Here is a 17620-nt window from a genome sequence, read left to right on the forward strand (position 1 = left end):
GTTCAGACTACCTGCCCTTTGTTGCAGGCTTCTATATAACCTGACTCCTACCCCATCTCCTTGGAGCAGTTCTCTCGGCATCACTTGAGGTGCTGTCTCCTGAAGTCCTAAAAACTGTCCCCAGAATAAAACATAACTTTTAGGTTGTGACTATTTTTTAAGTCTACACCTTTAGCCACTGAAAAGGCCCAGATAAAATGCCCAGCTCAGGAGTACTGAGTGAGCATCCACATCTCCTAGACTAGGGTCCCCAAATTCCATCTTCTGCTGAAGGGAGCACAGCTAGGAGGGGAGACACTAGTGGAAGGGGCCTGGAGCCCCTCAACTCCTCCCCCACCAGCCCTGGGGAGCGGGCACTGGCCATGGCTGGGTGTTCCTCATAGTAGCAAGGAGGTCAGCTCCTGAAATCACAGCTCCTGATTTCTCTAAAACCAAACAGAAACCTCGCTCATGACAATACTGGGGAAGCAACACCACTTGTGAACACTGCCAAATAAAGGGCCAACCTCCCTGCATAACAGGCCCCTAGACACAGCTCTGTGCTGTCCAGACGGGCTGGTGTGAGTGCATGGGAGTCTGGGGTGAGCGCCAGTATCCCATGGGAATGATGAACCATGGATTGAGCCCAGACCACCACACCTGCCCTCTCCCATACCCTGATACCCAGCAGGACCCTGCGGGACTCCTGGGCAGGAAAGCCTTCTGTGTCCCCCCCTTTCTTGATTCTTGATTACAGGAAATAGGCTTCATTCAGCCTCCAGGTCTCCCTGAGTTCCAATGGGCAAGCTCAAACAGTTGCTAATCCGGGAAGGGAGGGGATGCAGAGACAAGGGAGGAGCAGTCAAGAAACAATAGTGTAGCCTTGGGGCAGGTCCTGGTTTCCCTCAAGGGACATACACAACAATACCTTAGAGCTGCTCTGCAGACACTGAAACCCCCACCAGCTGGGAGAGGTTAACTGTCTGCTGCCCACAAGCAAGGAGACTGCAGACCTGTTGGAACCACAAGGCTGACAATGCTGACTCCCACTTACCTCACCACCAGCTAATCAGAAGAATGTCCAGAGCTGATCATACCCTCTTTGAACTAGGATTACAACACTCCTCACTACCTGCTCCAGGGGGACACACAGTTTTGCGGACTTTAGCCCGCTGTGGCCCTGTTTGCCTGGTAAAGCAATAAAGCTATTTTTCCTACTTTACCCAAAACTCTGTCTCCAAGATTTAACTCGGTATCATGGTACAGAGGCCAGATACAGCTTCACTCCAACAGGAGCACACACAATATCAGAGTCATCTTGCCAAAATCAGCTCTCCATTGTGGCCAGCAGCTTCCAGGACACAAGGGCACACAGGAGAACACTAACTGGGGGCCTCTATGCCAAACCACAGGTAGGAAACCCAAAGTGAGGACAAAAGACCTATTTTCCCCAACCAGTCAAATCACAATTGAAAAAAAAAAAAAAGAGAGAGAGGGCAGAGAAATCAATAAATAATTCCACTGTAATGTATGGACATGAACGCCGAAGAATTGATGCTTTTGAATTGTGGTGCTGGAGAAGACTCTTGAGAGCCCTTTGGATAGCAAGATCAGACCAGTCAATCCTAAAGGAAATAAACTCTGAATACTCACTGGAAGGACTGACGCTGAAGCTGAAGCTCCACGAGAAGAGCCAACTCACTGGAAAAGACCTGATGCTGGGAAAGATTGAAGGCAAAAGGAGAAGAGGGCAGCAGAGGATGAGATGGCTGGATGGCATCACCAACTCAATGGATATGAACTTCAGCAAATTCCAGAAGACAGTGAGGGGACAGGGAGGTCTGGTGTGCTGCAGTCCAGTTGCAAAGAGTTGGACACAATTTACTGACTGAACAACAATGAAGATTTATAGACCTTATTTGGATCTTGGTTTTGTTAGGTAGGTAGAACAGGGAAAAGGAGTCCAAAATGGCAGTGGCTACAGACAAGGGAAAAGCCCACGAAAATGAAGCGAAAGAAGGTCTGAGGACCAGAGTGAGGACCTCAGGTAAAACAAACAACACTCCTGGCTGGCCCAATTTACATAGGACAGGCCCAGGGAGAGATAAACATATAAATAAAAGAGCCAAATCTAGCTCGCTCTCTCGCGCTCTCTCCTCGTGTCTTGAGAATGACGTGCCCTCACGCCTTGAAGATGGATTTTCCTGCTATCTTCTAAATAAAATAGAGCTGTAACACTGATTTGTCTAAGCGCTATAACACGGTCCATTCGAGACCTGAGAGCTATAACACGGTCTATCCAAGACCCGAGAGCTGTGACACGCCGAGGGGGCTTTAATGTCCGTCACTCCAAATCTTTGTTGCGGCGAGACAAAGAATCGAGGAACATACACTCGCGTGACAGTTTGAACAAGTAAATTTTCAATAAAATATTTAAGATAGCTAGAAAATGAACACCAACTGCCTATTTGGTATGATTAAGGAATTTTTGCTAGTGGAATATTTGCTATATTTTCAGATGAAAGGATATCTGGGGTCTGCTTTAAATAAAAGTCGCTGGAGAGGGTGGCAGTTTAGATGAAAGGAGACTAGCCATTAACTGATGAATCCCGAAGCTGACATATTCATGATTCCCTCTTTGATTCTACCTTCAGAAAACGACACTGAATTGATTATCCTGTTAACTAAGAAATCCCATGCTGCAATGAGAGAGAATGAAGAGAATCTGAAAATGCGAGAGCTTGAAGGGCCTTCAGAAACTTCCAGGCCACTCTCTACACATGAAGGCCCTCAAAGCTCTGTGACAGAGGGTGCTGCTGGTGGGGCCACAAGGGGAACCTCCTCTCCCTCCTGGTGTCAAGGCCTCACTGGGTAGAGGAAGAGGCTGAGGAGGCTGCAGAGGAATCTCAGAGCCCTGCACACACTCAGAAGCTTGCTGTTTACAGTCAACTGCTAAGACACTAAGGCCTGCCTGCTGCTGAACATACTTTCAAAAAAAAATGTCTTTTTAACAGGTTGAACCCCCGCCCAAAGTGAAATTAGTTCATTCAACAGCCTTAAGAATTTACTCAAAGGCTGAATATACAATTAAAACATCTAGTTAACAGGACATGGGAACAACCTAGATGTCCATCGACAGAGGAATGGATAAAGAAGTTGTGGTACATATATGCAATGGAATAGTTCTCAGCCATAAAAAGAATCAATCTGAGTTAGTTCTAGTGAGGTGAATGAACCTAGAGCCCATTATGCAGAGTGAAGTAAGTCAAAAAGAGAAAGACAAATATCACATGTTAACACATGTATGTGGAGTCTAGAAAAAAGGTACAGATGAACCCATCTGAAGAGCATCAATAGAGACACAGCCATGTAGAAACAGTAAGGGAAGGAGTGTGTGTGTGTTAGTCGCTCTGTTGTGTCCGACTGTTTACGACCCCATGGACTGTAGCCTGTCAGGCTCTTCAGTCTATGGATTCTGTCTATGAATTCTCCAGGCAAGAATGCTGGAGTGGGTTGCCATTCCCTTCTCCAAGGGATCTTCCCAACCCAGGGATCAAACCCCCGTCTCCTGCGTTGCAGACAGATTCTTTACCACTGTGCCACCAGGGAAGCCCAGGGGAAGGAGAGGCTGTGAAAAATTGAGGGAGTCGCACTGAAACGTATAGGCTACCATATGTAAATTAGATGGGCTTCCCTGGTGGCTCAGGGAAGTTAAAGTGTCTGCCTGGAAGGCGGGAGATCCGGGTTTGACCTCCAGGGAAGGGAAGATCCCCTGGAGAAGGAACTGGCAACCCACTCCAGTACTCTTGCCTGGAGAATCCCATGGAGGGAGGAGCCTGGTGGGCTACAGTCAACTCAACCTGGTGTTCTGTGACAACCTAGAGGGGTGGGATGGGATAGGAAGTGGGAGGGAGGTTCAAGAGGGAGGGAACATACGTGCACCTATGGCTGATTCATGTTGATGTATGGCAGAAATCAAAACAACACTGTAAAGCAATTACCCTCCAATTAAAAACAATTTTTTTAAAAAAACACTTAAAAAAAAAATTAAAAAATAAAAATAAAAAAATAAAAAAACACTTAGTGTCCTAGGAAAACAGTGACTAACAGCAGCTGTGTCACATTCACACCGATCAGACTCTGCACGCCCCTCCCAGTCACAGGCTGCAGGAAGGATGCCAGGCACTGATTTCTCTGAATCATAAAATTATAAAGATGAAAACCTACATGAACCCCTTCCTTACAGAGGTCACTGTGATCAGCTCAGACATTAAGTGAACCAACCACACATGCTCCTTACTCTGGAGACGTTCACCTTATAAAACAAAGCGATATAAACATGAGATAAACAACACAAATGATCGTACAAGTAAAGTGTAGGGACATCCCAGGGACTCAAGATACCACTGCTGGAAGCGCTGGCTGTTAAGGACATGAGAAGGATAAAGTGCATTCTCTAAGCCCACACCCCCCACACCCTCAACTCCTGCTGGTCCCTCAGGACAGGCATCCTGAAGTCCACATAGCTCGCTACTAGTCCAGGGTGCGAAGGCAGACGAGGTTACAGGGAGGAGAGGAAAAATGGCCAATTCCTTACAGTGTGGCTGTAACTGACATTACTTCCCCAGGCTCCTCCAGACAAAATCAACGTTCTCTTACAAATTGTGCATGTGTGTGTGCTCAGTTGTGTCTGACTCTTTGTGACCCCATGGACTGTAGCCCACCAGGCTCCTCTGTTCATGGGATTTCCCAGGCAAGAATACTGCAGTAAGTTGCCATTTCTTCCTCTGGGGATCTTCCTGACCCAGGGATGGAATCAGTGTTTCTTGCATGTCCTGCGTTGACAGGTGAATTCTTTACCACTGAGCTATCACTCTTACAAATTACTAGATTTAAATCCTAAAGGAAAGGATGAAAACTCTTCTGCTCTAAGCCTTTCTTTTAACCCAGGAGAAAAGGTAGGTGCAGGACAGGTGAGCCCCAGGCCACTGGGTTTCAGGGTGGCTCACATGGTATCAAGCGCCTTCCAGTTAGGGTCACTTTAGTCCAGTATATTTCCAGAGGCCCAGGGTGTCCTGAGCTGGAGGGGCAGCACCAAGGCAGAGTCCTTCACCTCCTGCCAAGCTCCAGTGACAAGAGAACCATCCTCAGGTTCATCTCTCTGTTGATGCAAAAGCAGGACTGTTGGGTTCTACCTGATTCTTTGTGAATCCCTGTGAACAAACAGGCACAAGCTAGCTGGCTAGACCCCTCCTGGGGCACAACTCAAGAGGCCAAAGCTGAAGGGCCAATCCTCCAACCATGCCCTGACTGCATACCAGCTGGCAGCACCAGCCACCTGGACTTACAGAAAGGGGGCAAGCAGCTGAAGACACACTCCACCTGGCTCCACCTCCGTCAGCTGCGCCCAGAACAGAGGCCAAAGGTGTCTGCAGCCCAGCTGGTGCTGAGCTGTCCCCTAAGAGTGAGGACAGGCTGGGGGGCAGCGAGACCCGCATCAATGGTGAGATACTCCATGCAGCCGTGCCCTGAAACAGGGGCCCCAGAGGGCTCCTCTGGGTGGTGGCCTGGGTTGGGGGGAGCAATAAGGGGCCAGCGGAAGTGGTGGGGCTCCCAGGGCCCCTGCCCAGGGATCCACTTTCTAGCAGGCCACCTCACCCGCACCAGCCCCCGGCCTCACCCACCTAAGAGCCCAGCCCCCTGCAGACAGGGGACTGAGAGGCGGAGTCTGGCATCGGTTCTCATTTTGAGTCAGCAGTGCCACTAAAAATAGGAGGTGAGCAATTATACAAACTGCAGGAAGTGAGGAGACAAGTGCCTGTCACTGTCATAGGATCAACCAGTTTTCATGACAGAGCAGTTTCCTAATGGCTACTTTTATCAATCCATGCAGGCCCTCCTGTGGGCTCCAAGGAAGGAGAACTGGGTGCCATGTATTTAGCCCACAAATCAACTCTTAACTCCTCCCACCGCAACAACAAGAGATAACACTTCACGCAGCAAAAGCAATAAATGCCGAGGTGTCTGAAGGCCAGCCAGTTCTGTTTCTGTGCATTCAAGGGACACCTGAGGACGTTATGATTTAGACTCCGAGCAGACACTCCCCTAATCAGAGCAGGGAGAAGGCAGAGCTGACGGCCACCTGTGCAAAGCTGGCTCTTCCTCCTCATCTGGGGGCTCCGCCCACGCCCTGACCAGGAGCAGCAGCAGCAGCAGCAGCAACACCTGGGAGCTTCTTAGAAATGCAAATAACTGGGGCCACTCTGGACTCCTGAGACAGAAACCAAGTGGGGCGGGGGCTGGGAGGTGGCTTTCTGTCTTAAAAAGCTCTCTGGTTAAACTGGGACAAATTTAAGAACCCCAGAGCCTGATCCTCAGAAGAGACTGATGGGCAATAATGCTTTACTCATTGTTTCTCAGACCTTTCTACTGGCCATATTAATAGGATGGTATTAACAAATTCTGGCAGGAGAATCATCTTCATCAGCCTGACCCTGGGAAACTTCTTCAGTGGAAAAGAACTCTCTTATCTGAATTGAAAGAAATATTAATAGGTTAATTTTTTTAATGAAAGAAGTTATATTGAACACTTGGGATCAAGTTCACCCTTGGCTTGGTCATCACCCTATAGAGGGTTGGGGGGGAGGGGGGTCTCGGTCAATCAGCTGATGAAGGGGGACAATTTCAATCCTTGGACCAGCCCAAGCACAGGAGCATGAAGGCCTGGAGGAGGGGCAGATGGGCAGAGAACATGCATTAAATAGTTCACATTCATCATATACTAAGTAGGAATTTGTCTCTATCCACTGAGAATTCTGAAATGATGAAATGCAACTTGAACACACTTTTAAGAACGCAAACCAGTAACTAAGAGATCCACGAGCTCCCCCGCTCCTCCTCCTCCGTCAAACACACACAGAATTAGTACAGATGGTTTTTGTCTCAAAGCACAGAGAGCACTGAATGGCAATGGTTTATGACTGATGTAAGCTACTTTAGAATAAAGAGGAAATGGGAAACTAGTGGGGGGAAAGTATGCATTTTATGGGAAAAGAATATTGAAAGACAGACTTCCCTGGTGGTCTAGTGGTTAAGACTTTGCCTTCCTTTGCGGGGGTATGGGTTTAATCTCTGGTTGGGGAGCTAAGTTCCCACATGCCTCAGGGCCCAAAAAAACCCCAAAATAAAACAGAATTCATATTGTAACAAATTCAGTAAAGACTTAAAAAATGACCCACGTCAAAAAATATCTTAAAAAAAAAAAAAAAAAAAAGAACATTGGAAGACAACCAAAAAAAGAAAGTCCTAGGAGAGGACACTGGTGGAGGTTAGCAGGCTCTGCATTGGTCAGCAGAAGAGTCTGACACAAGCCACACAAACTGTGATACATGCTGCAGCTATTTCAATACACAGAAATGTGAAATAGTATGTTCCTGCTCTTACTCGACAAGAGATGAGGACGAGCAACGGTACTTTCATCCTTTTAAGGGTAGTCTCATCCCTGTTAAGGAGAAAAGTTAATCCAGGGAGACAGCATGCACAGGGTAGCAGGCAGGTGCCAGGTGCTTTGCAAGGTTTAATGAGCTTTCACTAAACTTACCTGAGCAGGAGGAACCCCTGAGAACCTCATGTCCAGAGAGGAGTAGGAATGGCCCGCAGTCAGAGAAGCCCTGGCGGCTTCCACATCACCAGTGCTGTGGCCAGTCTGACCTCTCCCCTGCGCTGGGCAGGAAAAGCCACTTGGGTCTGTGTGGAGCATGAGCAAAAACTAAACCCCAGCTCTCCACCAGCTGCCTTTGGACTTGAGTCCCTTCCATCTTTTGGGATAATAGGAATTATACTCCCTATGTCTCTCCCCATGACCACACCATGACTGCTTTCTCCTAGGACATCTCAGGAGAAAAAAACTTCTCATCAGGGAAGCCCACCATCTGGGAAACAGAAGCCGGAAGGGGCCAGGAGGGATCAACGGCCCGACAGGTCACAGAGGGAGTGCTAGAACAGTTTCCCTTGTCTTCAGACACCTAGTGTGTGGTACTGTTTCCAAGGTCCTGGGAAAATGATACAGTTAGTATCTGGGAACTCAGGGATACCTCCAAGACCAGACTGTGGCCATCCTTCTGAAAGGCTCCAGCCTTGGGACTTGCCTGGTAGGCCAGTGGTTAAGGCTACACCTTCCAATGGAGGGCGTATGGGCTTGATCCCTGGTTGGGGAGCTAAATCCCACATGCCTCATAGACAAAAAAACATAAAACAGAAACGATACTGTAACAAATTCAAAAAGACTTTAAAAATGGTCCACATTAAAAAAAAAAAAAACCTTCAGTTCAGTTGCTGAGTCATGTCCAACCCCATGGACTGCAGCATGTCAGGCTTCCCTGTCCATCACCAACTCCTGGAGCTTGCTCAAACTCATGTCCATTGAGTCAGTGATGCCATCCAACCATCTCATCCTCTGTCACCCCCTTCTTCTCCTGCCTTCAATCTTTCCCAACATCAGGGTCTTTTCTAATAAGTCAGTACTTCGTATCAGGTGGCCAAAGTATTGGAGCTTCAGCTTCAGTCCTTCAAATAAATATTCAGGACTGATTTCCTTTAGGATGGACTGGTTGGATCCCCTTGCAGTCCAAGGGATTCTCAAGAGTCTTCAACACCACAGTTTAAAAGCATCAATTCTTCGTCACTCAGCTTTCTTCACAGTCCAATTCTCACATCCATACTGGAAAAACCATAGTTTTGACTAGACGGACCTCTGTCAGCAAAGTAATGTCTCTGCTTTTCAATATGCTGTTTAGGTTGGTCACAGCTTTTCTTCCAAGGCGCAGGCCTCCTTTAATTTCATGGCTGCAGTCACCATCTGCAGTAATACTGGAGCCCAAGAAAATAAAGTCTCTCACTGTTTCCATTATTCCCCCATCCATTTGCCATGAAGTGATGTGACCGGATTGCCATGATCTTAGTTTTTTGAATGCAAGTTTTAAGCCAGCTTTTTCACTCTCCTCTTTTACTTTCATCAAGAGGCACTTTAATTCTTCGCTTTCTGCTATCAGGGTGGTGTCATCTGCTTATCTGAGGTTATTGAGATTTCTCCTGGCAATCTTGATTCCAGTTTGTGCTTCATCCAGCCCAGCGTTTCTCATGATGTACTCTGCATAAAAGTTAAATAAGCAGGGTGACATACAATCTTGACATACTCAATATACAATCTTGACATACTCCTTCCCAATTTGGAACCAGTCTGTTGTTCCATGTTCAGTTCTAACTGTTGCTTCTTGACCTGTACACAGATTTCTCAGGAGGCAGGTCAGGTGGTCTGGTATTCCCAACTCTTTCAGATTTTTCCACAGTTTGTTGTGATCCACACAGTCAAAGGCTTTAGCGTAGTCAATGAGGCAGATGTTTTTCTGCAACTCTCTTGCTTTTTCTATGATGCAATGGATGTTGGCAACTTGATCTCTGGCTCCGGCTTTTCTAAGTCCAGCTTGAAGATCTGGAAATTAATGGTTCACATACTGTTGAAGCCTGGCTTGGAGAATATTTGAGCATTACTTTGCTAGCGTGTGAGATAAGTACAGTTGTGTGGTAGCTTGAACATTCTTTGGCATTGCCTTTCTTTGGGATTGGAATGAAAACTGACTTTTCCAGTCCTGTGGCCACTGCTGAGTTTTCCAAATTTGCTGGCCTATTGAGTATAGCACTTTCACAGCATCATCTTTTAGGATTTGAAATAGCTCAGCTGGAATCTTTTATGGACTTTCCTGGTGGCTCAGATGTATATATTTACTTTAAGTAAAACAAATTTTAATAAATTTTATTTATTTTAAATAAATTGTGGAATTCCAGGCTCGATGGCTGACACCCCACAGTCTAGTGGCACAACTAAGTGGCACTAAGGAGCCAAATTCAATAAAGAACCAAATGATTTTCTCTTCAAGTTTAATAATTTGAGGGCTCTGAATGGCTCTAAGGGACTTCCCCGGTGGTCCAGTGGTTTAAGAATCTGCCTTATAATGCAGGTGACACGGGTTTGACCCCTGGTTGGGAAACTAAGATCCCACATGCCTTGGAGCAACTAAGTCTGTGCTGAAAGGAAATATCCCAAGTGACAGAACTAAGACTGGAAGCAGCCAAATAAATAAATAGTGTTAAAAAAAAAAAAAAGGCTGTAAAGCCATACATAAAACACGAAGCATTCTCTTTTAGAGATGGATCAAAGAAATTAAACACACCTGGGACCAGACAGCGATCTCAAATATCCAAGGAAAGAAAAACATTGCAATAACCACTCAACTCAGTGACCACAAAACAAAGCTCTTTGGAATTTATAATGCTCTGAGGCAACACCAAAAGAAGTGTTTGATCATTCACTCCCACAAAATAAAAGCTTTAATAGGAGTGAGTCCAGAAAAGCACCTCCAGGGCATACGCATGGAAAACCAGATATCAACACTGACCAAACAGTAACGCTGCCAGGACCAGCAGTTACTAACCTGCATCTTCTTACACACACAGCAGACAGAAAACAAAGCACTTCACAGATTACGAAGCACCCTTCAGAAGTGATCAGGGTTCAGGCAAACCCCACGCCCCAGCAGTCCTGGACTGCCATCAGCCAACAGCGTCACAGGGGATGCTGTGTTCTTCCCCTTCCTGCCCTAGCCATCTCCATGGGAGAAGGGATGCCCGTGGGGTGGGAGACATCCCAGGATGATGCGGATCTTATTTTACCATCTCCCTCTGCCTCCATCCTTGGCAGACAGAAAAGAACCCACACGTGCCTCCTCATTAAACAGTAACAAGATGTTCCCATAAAACACAAACTCAGGCTCTCAGTTTAGAAAGGATCTGAGTCCCCGGGCAGTTGATCCCTGCAGTGACCATTGGCATTTCTGAGCACAGCCTCCCTGGAGCAGGGGCTGACCAGGAGCTGGTGATGCTGTATGCCATGCCATCCATGCCCCTGGACTTGGGACACCCTTGTTCGTTCACAACAAACCCACTTGCAAGAAGGGACTTAGGGAAGCCTCCTCCAGTGAGTGACAAAGCACAGGTTCCCCGGGGGGGTGGGGGGGGCAGGAACTGGGGGCAGCCAGGCTCAGGCAGCTGACAGAAAACCCTGGAGGCTTCTAAACAACACTCGACACACTCTCGCCACCCTGCTTGCTCTTTCTCAAAGAACATAGTTGAAAGAGAGGCCAGGACTTCTCTGGGGTGCAGTGGTTTAGAATCCACATGCCAGTGCAGGAGACACGGGTTTAGTCTCTGGTCTGGGAAGATCCCACCTGCCATGGAGCAACCAAGCCCACGCACGCTGCTGAGCCTGTGCTCCCCCAACGAGAGAAGCCACCACAATGAGAAGCCTGCACACCACAGCGAGAGTAGCCCCTGCTCATTGGGCCTAGACAGAGCCAGTGCCCAGCAACGAAAACCCAGTGCACCCAAAAATAAATAAATAAAAATTATAAAAAATTTAAAGAACAAAGAGAGCTGCTGTCTTTTGGGTCCAAGTTCAGCAGCCACCGAGACCCAGGCTTACTCTTCCTAGGGTGTGTCGGAGAAGATCCCAGAAGGGTGACAACTACCTCTCAGGGTTCCGTTGGCCACTGACCCTCACTGGCCAACAAGACTCAGGAAGGCAGTTTCCCCTCCATGGATCAGAGGCACCCACCACAGGGCCTGCCCTGGAGCAGCTCGCTGCCTGTGCTCATGGATCAGTTGCAAGAGGGGCTTGTTATGCCTTGAAATAAAGGGGCAGCTTATACCCCACCCATGGATGCAGCACAGTGGTCAGCATTAATTACTGCCCCATCTCCCACGGAAAACAGCCTTCAATCAGGAATGTCAGGGATGCTGTCTTAGCCGAGGTGACCTGAGGTCAGCTCTGGGGACTCCTGCTCTGAGGCCACTAGTGCTGAAAAGAGGCATAACTTGTACACCCCTCAACCCCCACCAACCCCGAGCCCTGGCTTCTCCACAGACAGGACAGCTGCAGCCAGACAATTTCAATGGGCAGGATCCTCCAACGCTAAGAAGTTACCAGGTTTTAACATTAGACATCATATGAGTTGAGCTAAATTGGGCATGAAAATGAAACTATTCTAAGGAAGTAAAAAGAAAGAGAAGTATGGAAAGCAGACACTACCTACTAATAAAGTCAGGAGTGGGCAGACAGGAACATGGGATGTTACGTGCAGCAGACACTCCCTAGGAAGATTTTTGAGGAGGATTTGCATTAAGTTCAATAGTTAGGAAAAGACTGCTTTTTTCTTCCTGAGTCCTCAAGAAGCCTTCTTTCCAACCATCACCTGAGCGGGAAACGTGGCACCAGGAACCCGGGTGGCAGAGGAACTGGCCCCTCCTGGCTGTGCCTGGGGAGCCGAGCAGTAGGGCCCAGCACAAGCGCCCAGGTGCGTCCAGCCTGCCTGCCCACGACCAGTGCAGAAAGGCAACCTTCCCATTCAAACTATCCCAAACCAGTGATGCGTCACTGGATCCCTGTGGTGTACACCTGAAACTACCCAACACTGTAAACCAACTGTCCTCCAATTTTGTAAATTCAATTTGTAAGAAATGCTGATGAGGGAGGCAGAGGAAGAGACCATCAAGTGGGATCCCCACAGCAGCCCATCCCCAGCTCACAGCTCACTCTCTACATCGGATGAGGCTCCTCCTTACAAGCCAGTCATGCCACTGGCTGGCATATGATCATCCTTCCCTGCCCCTCCCACTCCTGCCCCCAGCTTCCAGGACATAGGACACAAGGAGAAGGGGACAGACGTCCAACCTGGCAAAGCAGCTCTCTGTCTCGTCAGAAACCCTCCCTCCACTCAAGGGATCAGGTGGCCTCAAGTCTTCAGGTCACTCAGATATGCTCACATCCATAGCTGTACGTGTGTAATCTCAACTCAAGGTATTTGCAGTAAGAAACAAACAGGGAATAATATATATGTGTGTGTGTATATATATATGTATATATATATATGTGGGGCTTCCCAGGTGGCACAGTGGTAAAGAACCCGCCTGGCAATGCAGGAGATAAGGGTTTGAATCCTGGGTCAAAAACATCCCCTGGAGGAGGAAATGGCAACCCACTCCAGTATTCTTGCCTGGGAAATCCCATGGACAGAGGAGCCTGGTGGGCTACAGTCCATGGTGTCTCAAAACAGACATGACTGAGTGATGAAACTATATACATATATACATGCACACTCACAAAGTGACTCAGCAAAGCCTTCGAGCCTGATGATGCTCCCAGAGTCCCCACACTCACACAGACAGCAGCTGGAGAAACACGTATGTAGGACGAGCACTGCAGAGAGGGCACGGCCACCGCTGGCCACGGACAGCACCAACTGCAGGGTTGCTGCCTGCCGAGCAGCAGGCTCTCTGAGGCCCTGCTCTGTATAAACCTCACAACTATCCCAGGAACTAACTACAACTATTGTCCCTCTTTCTCAGATGAGAAAACTGAGGCACTAAGAGCCTTACCAGCCCAAAGTCAGTGCCAAGAGGAGGGTCAGGATCCAGGTCAGGGGACCACGCTCTCAGCACACCGGTGCCCACTTCCCAGGAGATGGAGTGGGGGAATTAAGAGCTGATGTGTATTAACAGGAGAAGGAAGGCCCAGGGATCATGCAGAGCCTTCAAAGGGGAGATGACATTTTAGGCCCACAAGGAGGCAGTGGAGGTGGGCAAGGCGTCGGGAACTGCACCTGCAGAGGTTGGGGTGGGCAGACGCTTCCTGGCTGGGAATGACTGCTGTGGAACCCCACCATACAGGGGCTACGGTGGACAATGAGGCAGAATCAGATGTGTAAGGAGCCCCTTGACTAGGGGAACAGCGAAGAAAGTGTATGTATCAGAAGGTCGACCCCAGTGAAGAGGCTGATGAGAGGGAGGAAGGTCTGGAGCAGGAAGACACAAGCACACAGCTGGCAAGAGACAGAGGCCCCGCGTGGATGACGGAAGGGAGGGCCGGCTGCTCAAGACTCTGGTGACCTCAGCCACCTCTGCTCTGTGGCTGCAGGCTCAGCACCTTCCACTCTCAAAGGGGGGCCCATGTAGACAGAAAGATGGTCATCTTAGCCATCCCATCTGGACAGGTTGAGGGGCACGGGAGAAGCAGGATATGTGGATGGACACAGGAATTTAAAGCCAGAGACCAAATGAAAATAAGGGTGTGTGTGCACGCGTTTGTGTGCGCGCCATCCTTTACATAAATTCACACATATGAAGCCAAAGTACAAAACCACGGTGATGGATATCTACATTTTTATGGCATCAGGCCCCAACTTATCCTAGAGGTTGAGAAGCAAAGGTTTAAATACTGAAAATTTCACTTCTGAAACTTACCAATATTCTACAGTAAAACTCATTCTTCTTGATTAATCATGCAATCAGAACATTTTTTCTATTAAAAAACATATACCCCCCCCCCCAAAAAAGTACGCCTCATTTCTCATGCATTCAAAACATGCTTGGTTAAAATAACGTCATGTCATTGCCTTTCCTAGGCAAAAGTAAATAAACAGGAGGAGTCACTTATGAAAGTCAGAGTAGAACTGAATTAAATCATTTCAGGATAGCAAACACACAAAGCCCAGAGAGTTCTAAAGCACCAAGTGTGTGGGTACACGTGTGATATGAGGAGGCAAGGTGGGGTCTGATCACACACGGTCCCCTGGACGGTAGTTCTCACGTGCTGTTTTTCTCACATCAGTTCCTCAATTTTCTACAGCAAAGAAAATTAACCCCATCATACAGATATACGAGCTCCCCGAAATCAACATTCTGCCCAGGATGTGTGTGTATATATGTTTACTTCATGGACTCATCAAGAGATCTGGAACCAAAGCTGGTTCACGCTCATGCTCACTCAGTCATGTCTGACTCTGTGGCCCCACGGACTACAGCCCTCCAGGCTCCTCTGTCCATGGGATTTCCCAGGCGAGAATACTAGAATGGTGGCCATTTCCTTCTCCAGGGGACCTTCTCAATCCAGTGATTGAACCCAAGTCTGCTGCATTGGCAGGCGGGTTCTCTACTGCTGAGCCAGCAGGGAAGCCCATCAAACCTGGGTAGTAAGATAAATCAGAGTCCTCCGCCTTCTTCCTCCTGCATCCCCCCTCCCCTGTGGTGGGGATAAGATTCCCCTCCTGCCCTCTCCCACCCCCACCCCACCCCTGCCTCCTCCATTGTGAGCTGGGTGACAGCTCAGAGTGTGTCCTCCACAGCATCTGGACTCTGGGACGGAACTCTGCCCAGGATGCCCAGCTGGGCTGTGACGCTGCATCCTCCCCTGGCAGGGGGTAGAGGGATGCTGCCACACTGACAGAGGACGATACCGCGATTAGAAGAGAACTGTCCTAAAGCAGCTTCCTCTGGTGGCTCAGCAGGAAAGAATCCAGCTGCCAGTGCAGGGAAGGAGGGTTCAGTCCCTGGGCTGAGAAAATCCCCTGGAGAAGGAAATGGCAACCTACTCTCTTACTCTTGCCTGGAGAATCCCTTGGACAGAGGAGCATGGCAGGCTATGGTCCATAGGGTCACAAAAAGTCAGTCATGACTGAAGCAACTTAGCACTAGCAAAGATGAAAAAGTCCTGAATGCTGGCATTTTTGTCTCTTCAGGAGGTATTCTTATAAACACTAACTGTTCCTAATAAAATTATTCTCAAAAATTGCTCAATTCAAATATTCTAAAACCAGACTTCCACATTTAGAAGATTATATTCTTAGAGCATATTCTTAAAGCTCTTTTAAAAATAATCTTTATCCCAGTTTATGTGTAACCAGTTACAAGGGCATCCTTCCCTCCCATCCTGCAGCAGGGTACAAGGACTCCAGCCGAGTATGCAGACTCCACCAGGAGGCTGCCTGAGCCCATGCTGCCCCCTGCCCTGGGCTGCTCTTCTCCCCGTCCTCTGCACATGGTTATGACCTGGGCAACCATCCGATAAGACTGCACATCCCCCTGAGGGGATGGTCTACTGACTGCCCTGCCTGAGAGGCAGGCTTCAGAGCAGGGTCAGTGCCAGACACACACCGCTCGTGGCCAGCAGAGGCCACTTACCACCATGCGCACTGGGAGGGGGACCGAGGCAGGGGCTTACTTCGCCCCTGCAAGCCCTGCCCCGCACCGGGTCCCCTGCCAACATCCCTTCACAAGACACCTGCCCCCTGAAAACTTCCTGTCTTGCTCAGAGAGCTGGAGAAGGCAGCTGTCATCTCCCTGAGCTTGCTAGGGAAGACAGCGGTACAGGTACCCACGAGCTGGGAGCCTCACAGAGTCTGGCCTGAAACGAGCCAGCTCCTCAGGTCAGAGGGGACCCAGAGGTGGATGGATGAGGAAAGCACCCTGCCCTGGTTTGATTCTCATGACCCCTCACCCCAACCCCTTCCCTTCACTGAGAACTGGGGATTCAGCATCCTCTGGGTACCTGAAGCTGTTTCCTGTCTGTCTCAGTTGAACTGTCTGCACCAGGGCTTCAGAGGCAAGCTTGTCCTTCTACCTATCATGTGAAATGCCAGGGGAACCAAAGGCCTCCGAGTCCTCACTTGGCACCCGGATGAGAAACATACACACCAGTGCGCACGACCTGCTCCAAAGCCCAGCCGCACTGGAGCAGCATGTAGTCACCTACACGTGTAGTCAGCCCAGGCCGGCTGTGCCAGCCCTGCTTTGGCTCACTAGTCTACACCAGCCGCTGAGCAGGGTCTGCAGATGAGTGGACCCTCCACCATCTCTGCTGACCCCATAGGGGAGACATATGGCAGCCGCCACCCTCGCCCACCTCAGGCAGGTGGCTCACTTGCTCCACCCACACCTCGAGTGTCCACCCAGCCACACGTGGCCTGCTGGTGTCAGGATGCAGGCATCGGCCACATTCTGTGATGCCAGGAAAGAAAACCAGAAAGCTGTGCTCCCCGGATCCCTGCCAGCCAGATTCTGGTTAGTTCTGCAGGACAGCAGCCCTGGTGCAACTTGGCCAAAAGAAGGGCACATTTGCCTTCCCCACCCCCGCTGCCACTTAGGGAGGCTCCAGCTGCTTCCAGGGCTGGGGGCGTGGGGGCTGGGTGGCCCACAGCTCTGCTTCCTGCTCAGTGACCCAGGGTAGGGGTCCTGGACTTGCTCCCAGACCAGGGACAGCAGGAGCTTCTGGTTTCCATCTCTGGGTGACTCTTCCTGCCCCGTGGCTGCTGCAGTCCTTTATACATCCCCCGTCCAAAATACCCAAGAGATTCCCATTTCCTAGGAGAACCCCCAAGGAAGAACCCCATGGCCTGGGTAGAGCAGAGGTCACCTGGAAAAGGGAGACAGCAGTGGTGACTCCCAGTGGAGCTGAAACAGAAAGAGACCAGGAAGGTGTGTCACTCTGCACCTGTCACCTGTGATCTGATGGTTAAGATCCTTGGAAACTGGGAAGAGCTGATGTCGCCCTGCAGGACAGGGGTGCCAGAACCAGCTTGGGCAGCGGAGGGGGCCTGCAGGAGGGGCCATGAGAGGGAAGCAGGCAAATTTCATCAGTCACTCAGTGGCCAAACGTGGAGAAAATTCGCAAGTTCTCTTTCCTAGTCAAGTTCCAAGTATCAAAGTTCCCTCTCTGGGCCAGAGGACAGCAAGGACACCCACATGCTCTGTGGGT

The 17620-nt window shown here is 49.2% G+C and overlaps 1 protein-coding gene across 2 annotated transcripts in view; it reads right to left on the reverse strand.

The window, feature by feature from the left end:
• Positions 1–17620, reverse strand: part of NCK2 (NCK adaptor protein 2) — a 119128-nt gene that overhangs the window by 68980 nt on the left and 32528 nt on the right. The window contains exon 1 of one of the 2 annotated variants that reach the window (XM_040224217.1): positions 7580–8215. The exons of the other annotated variant lie outside the window; for it this stretch is intronic. The gene's annotated coding sequence lies outside the window, so the exon portion shown is untranslated. Of the gene's footprint in view, positions 1–7579; positions 8216–17620 lie in introns of those variants that run through there. 2 annotated transcript variants of the gene reach the window in all.

This window comes from Oryx dammah, unplaced genomic scaffold (assembly GCF_014754425.2).
Source record: "Oryx dammah isolate SB20612 unplaced genomic scaffold, SCBI_Odam_1.1 HiC_scaffold_25, whole genome shotgun sequence".
Taxonomy (NCBI): Eukaryota; Metazoa; Chordata; class Mammalia; order Artiodactyla; family Bovidae; genus Oryx; species Oryx dammah.